The 5,544-nt window shown below is 42.2% G+C and overlaps 1 long non-coding RNA gene across 1 annotated transcript; it reads left to right on the plus strand.

The window, feature by feature from the left end:
• Positions 1-1,948: 1,948 nt before the first annotated feature.
• On the plus strand, positions 1,949-4,986 carry LOC311254032. Its single transcript, XR_014622154.1, has 2 exons — positions 1,949-2,214; positions 3,698-4,986. It is a non-coding gene; the product is annotated as an uncharacterized lncRNA (long non-coding RNA).
• Positions 4,987-5,544: the final 558 nt, after the last annotated feature.

Here is a 5,544-nt window from a genome sequence, read left to right on the forward strand (position 1 = left end):
TGAATAAGGAATTAAGGTGTTTGTGGGCCCAGAAAGTGTATTTAAGTAACTGTGAAGTTGATAAAGTGAAATTTAGATTAACTTTATCATTGTTAAGTGAGACATTGGAGCATGCATGCAATCATCTTCTGATGATTGTATGCCCTGAGCTCAGGCTCACAACCTCACGCTGCCTGGCTGCTGTTGAGAGGCAGATCACAATGGATTCTCGATTGTTTGCTGTCAGTTAGGTTCATGTTTTAGCAGAATGTGAACAAAATATGAACTTTTAGTTACAGTAAGTTTAGGGTAACGATCATCTGTTAGTGTCACCCCAATACATCGGGAATGGTACATTATTTTGGTTTGGTTTGATTTAGATTGCATTAAGGTGTTTGTGGGCCCAGAGTGTGTGTTTAAGTAACGTTGAAGTTGATAAATTGAGATTTTCTGAAGTAATCCATTTGAGGATGTGTTAAAAACAGTGTTAAAAGTTTTTTGTCTGTGTATATAATACAATGTAAAATTTTTCTTTAAAAAAAAGGAATAATTTATTTATAGTATTTCCTGGAAAAAAAGGGGACAGTAATATTTTAATTTCATTTTTTTGTTATATTGGAAAAGGTGGGAGAGAGAGACAAATACAAAAGTATTTGCAAATGTGTATTAATGTCTCTGTACGTATTTAGATATGTGTGTTCGTGTTGACATTTGTATGTATGTGTTCAGATCTGTGTGTCCGTGTTTACGTTATTTTGGTTTGGGTATATATTTAGGTGTAGGATTTAGATTGTATTAAGGTGTGTGTTTAGTGAGGGTTTTTTTTTGCCCTTAAACGTGTCAAGTGAATAAGGAATTAAGGTGTTTGTGGGCCCAGAAAGTGTATTTAAGTAACTGTGAAGTTGATAAAGTGAAATTTAGATTAACTTTATCATTGTTAAGTGAGACATTGGAGCATGCATGCAATCATCTTCTGATGATTGTATGCCCTGAGCTCAGGCTCACAACCTCACGCTGCCTGGCTGCTGTTGAGAGGCAGATCACAATGGATTCTCGATTGTTTGCTGTCAGTTAGGTTCATGTTTTAGCAGAATGTGAACAAAATATGAACTTTTAGTTACAGTAAGTTTAGGGTAACGATCATCTGTTAGTGTCACCCCAATAGTGACATGCTCAATGTGTAGATTGTACTGCTACAGCAGCCAGGCAGCGTCAGTTCAGGGCAAAGGAAAATGACAGACAAATCTTTTCTACACTTGCGGATCGCGACCTGAACACACACACACACACACACAGATCTGAATACCCACACAAAGATCTGAATACACACACACAGTTTGAGATGCACATTTGCAAATAGTTTTGCAACAATTAGAACTCCATACCTCCCACACAAAGGAGGAAGCTACATAAAACCCGAGAGAGATATAGAGAGTCAGATGTCACTGCATGTCACACATTAAGAAATGTTTCAATGTAAAGACTAAGACTCATTTATTTCTGTTTATTGATACTGTCATTTTTCTCATTATTACTTATTGTTCTATTACTGTTTATTATTTTAAACATGCACACGAACACACAGATAATTATTGTCTTATTTTATTTTTCTTAAATTTTACTCTATTTATTTATATTAACTTATGAAGTGTATTTTTGTCCTGTTTAATTGACTCTGCGGCGGGTGCTTGTGTACTTGTGTTGTGTTATTTGTGCTGCTTTCTTTTCACTATTTTATAACTTGTGTGTTTCAGGTATGACAGAGAAGAGAGAGGAAAACAAATGTGGTGCAGTTGTAGGACGACTGGTTCCCAACCCAGTCAGCTCCTTACCACGCAGTGGTAGCCACCACGGACGCCTGAGTTAACAACGTCAACTAGCCAACGGCGTTAGCCGAGCAGCTGGCCCACGAGAGAGAACCCAGTCCCCCAACTACAACGGCGGAGAGGAGCAGAGGATCCGGTGGACAGGTGCTGACGGCGTTAGCCTAGCAGCTGGCCCACGAGAGACAGCCCAGTCCCCCGACTACAACGGCGGAGAGGAGCAGAGGATCCGGTGGACAGGTGCTGACGGCGTTAGCCTAGCAGCTGGCCCACGAGAGACAGCCCAGTCTCCCTGCTCGTGTGAGAGCTAAGCTTGTGAGAAACCACAATGGAGGAAGAGGGGGGTGTCAGACTTTGCGGGCGCGGCAACATACCACCACTGCCCCCAGTCATACTAACTGTCATGTTGCTGGTAAGTTGGTAAATTGAAATTTTCTGAAGTAATCCATTTGAGGATTATAGTGTTGAAGTTTTGTCACACCAAATGTCTGTGCATATAGTACTGTGTAAAGTGTGTACACACACACCCACACAGAAACATGTCCTCACAATTGATGTCTTATTTTATTTTCTTCAATTTTTACTCTATTTATATATGTATATATTAACTCATGAAGTGTATTTGTGTTCTGTTTAATTGACTCTTTGCGCTTTAGCAACACAGTCTCTGTGACATTCATGCAAATAAAGTAAATTTGAATTGAGAGTGAGAGAGACAGAGAGACAGAGAGAGCTGACACATAGATTTAATGACAATGACAATGACATTGTTGATCATGTTAACAATATGCTGAGCCTTAGACAGATTTGTATTATGTTCGCATTTGAAGTTGTTATGGAATGCAATGTGAATAAAATAAAAAAGTACGGTGTGATTTCTTCATTATACACCAGTAGACACCACATGGATATACAAGAGTCTAAGGAGGAAGTCAAAGGAGGAAGCTACATAAAACCCGAGAGAGAGAGAGAGAGAGAGAGAGAGAGAGAGAGAGAGAGAGTCAGATGTCACTGCATGTCACACATTAAGAAATATTTCAATGTAAAGACTGAAAGACTCATTTATTTCTGTTCCCTTTTGCTACACTTCTGCCGCGGCAGATCTGCAAATGCGTGCCATGATCCGCAAGTGTAGAAAAAAGTCATCTGTGACTTTCCTTTGCCCTGAGCTCAGGCTCACAACCTCACGCTGCCTGGCTGCTGTTGAGACACAGACCACAATGGATTCTCGATTGTTTGCTGTCAGGTAAAGCAACACTAGGTAACTTCCCAGAGAGGGTAGGTACATACCTGACGTAAAGAAGTCTAGTGCGACCTGGCATTGGCATTGGTTTACAAAAAATCCAAGTAGCTGCTGGCTAAATCCACCGATGAATAAACGTGTCTTAAAGCAGGTCGCACTAGACTTCTTTATGTCAGGTATGTACTGTACCTACCCGCTCTGGGAAGTTACACAGTGCGGTTTCTGCCGCCGTGACCCCAGCCAAGCTGCAGAGGCGTCACCATTCATCATATTAACCATTATTCTACCACATAACTGAGTTTAGAAATATTATTTTAAGGTCGAAAAACTACCTAGTGTTGCTTTAAGTTCATGTTTTAGCAGAATGTGAAAACAATATGAACTTTTACTTACAGTAACTTATTAGTAATACTTATTCTCATTATTACTTATTATTCTATTACTGTTTATTATTTTAAACATGCACACGAACACACAGACAATTATTGTCTTTTTTATTTTTCTTAAATTTTACTCTATTTTTATATGTTTATATTAACTTATGAAGTGTATTTTTGTCCTGTTTAATTGACTCTGTGGTGGGTGCTTGTGTACTTGTGTTGTGTTATTTGTGCTGCTTTCTTTTCACTATTTTATAACTTGTGTGTTTCAGGTATGACAGAGAAGAGAGAGGAAAACAAATGTGGTGCAGTTCTAGGACGACTGGTTCCCAACCCAATCAGCTCCTTACCACGCAGTGGTAGCCACCACGGACGCCTGAGTTAACAACGTCAACTAGCCAACGGCGTTAGCCGAGCAGCTGGCCCACGAGAGACAGCCCAGTCTCCCTACGACACGGCGGAGAGGAGCAGAGGATCCGGTGGGTAGGCGCTGATGGCATTAGCCTAGCAGCTGGCCCACGAGAGACAGCCCAGTCTCCCTACGACGACGGTGGAGAGGAGCAGAGGATCCGGTGGGTAGGCGCTGATGGCATTAGCCTAGCAGCTGGCCCACGAGAGACAGCCCAGTCTCCCTACGACGACGGTGGAGAGGAGCAGAGGATCCGGTGGGTAGGCGCTGATGGCATTAGCCTAGCAGCTGGCCCACGAGAGACAGCCCAGTCTCCCTACGACACGGCGGAGAGGAGCAGAGGATCCGGTGGGTAGGCGCTGATGGCATTAGCCTAGCAGCTGGCCCACGAGAGACAGCCCAGTCTCCCTACGACGACGGTGGAGAGGAGCAGAGGATCCAGTGGACAGGCGCCGATGGCGTTAGCCAAGCAGCTGACCCTCCAACTGACTGCCGCAGTGGCCGCATGACGGACTGTGGACTCAGGGAGTGTGTCACCTTGCCTACTCCAAAGATACCCTGCTAGCCCTGTGGGACAAAAACAGCGCACCCTCTGACCATCTCCCTGCTCGTGTGAGAGCTAAGCTGGTGAGAAACCACAGTGGAGGAAGAGGGGGTGTCAGACTTTGCGGACGCGGCAACATACCACCACTGCCCCCAGTCATACTAACTGTCAGGTTGCTGGTAAGTGGGTAAATTGAGATTTTCTGAAGTAATCCATTTGAGGGTTTTTGTCTGTGCATATGGTACTGTGTAAAGTGTGTACACACACACCCACACAGAAACATGTCCTCACAATTGATGTCTTATTTTATTTTCTTCAATTTTTACTCTATGTATATATGTATATATTAACTCATGAAGTGTATTTGTGTTCTGTTTAATTGACTCTTTGCGCTTTAGCAACACAGTCTCTGTGACATTCATGCAAATAAAGTAAATTTGAATTGAGAGTGAGAGAGACAGAGAGACAGAGAGAGCTGACACATAGATTTAATGACAATGACAATGACATTGTTGATCATGTTAACAATATGCTGAGCCTTAGACAGATTTGTATTATGTTCGCATTTGAAGTTGTTATGGAATGCAATGTGAATAAAATAAAAAAGTACGGTGTGATTTCTTCATTGTACACCAGTAGACACCACATGGATATACAAGAGTCTAAGGTATCCAGGGGCCATCAAGTATCTCAATGATTTCTTCAAGTACACAGGAATATTCAGGTGGGCTGTCAAAGTCTTCATGTAACCATAGTAAGGGCTGTAGTAGGCTGTTTGTGTCGCTCCAATCAACATTGGTTTCGGGGAAGTTCGTCAGCATCTCGTCAAACAGAAAGATGTCAGTGTTCATACACAGTAATTCGCTTTCGCGATACTCTGTCTTTGTATCATTGGACTGCATTGTCACGTCAGTCTGGACACCACTGTTATCATCTGCCATCCCTCAGTGGAATTGGAGTTTGGGTCTCTGGTGATCAGAGAAAGTGTTTGTTTATTCAGTCACAAATCACACACACACACAGGATATAATGTAGACGGTTCTGCTGTATAATTAGCAGGGGAATACATCACTGCATGTCACAAATGAATAGTCACTGAGCCTGTATCTGGTCAGGATCTGTCTCGCCTTTCTATGTCTGACAGTACAGATATATTCTGCTAATTC

Source organism: Pagrus pagrus, assembly GCF_965226575.1.
Source record: "Pagrus pagrus genome assembly, contig: HAP1_SCAFFOLD_143, whole genome shotgun sequence".
Taxonomy (NCBI): domain Eukaryota; kingdom Metazoa; phylum Chordata; class Actinopteri; order Spariformes; family Sparidae; genus Pagrus; species Pagrus pagrus.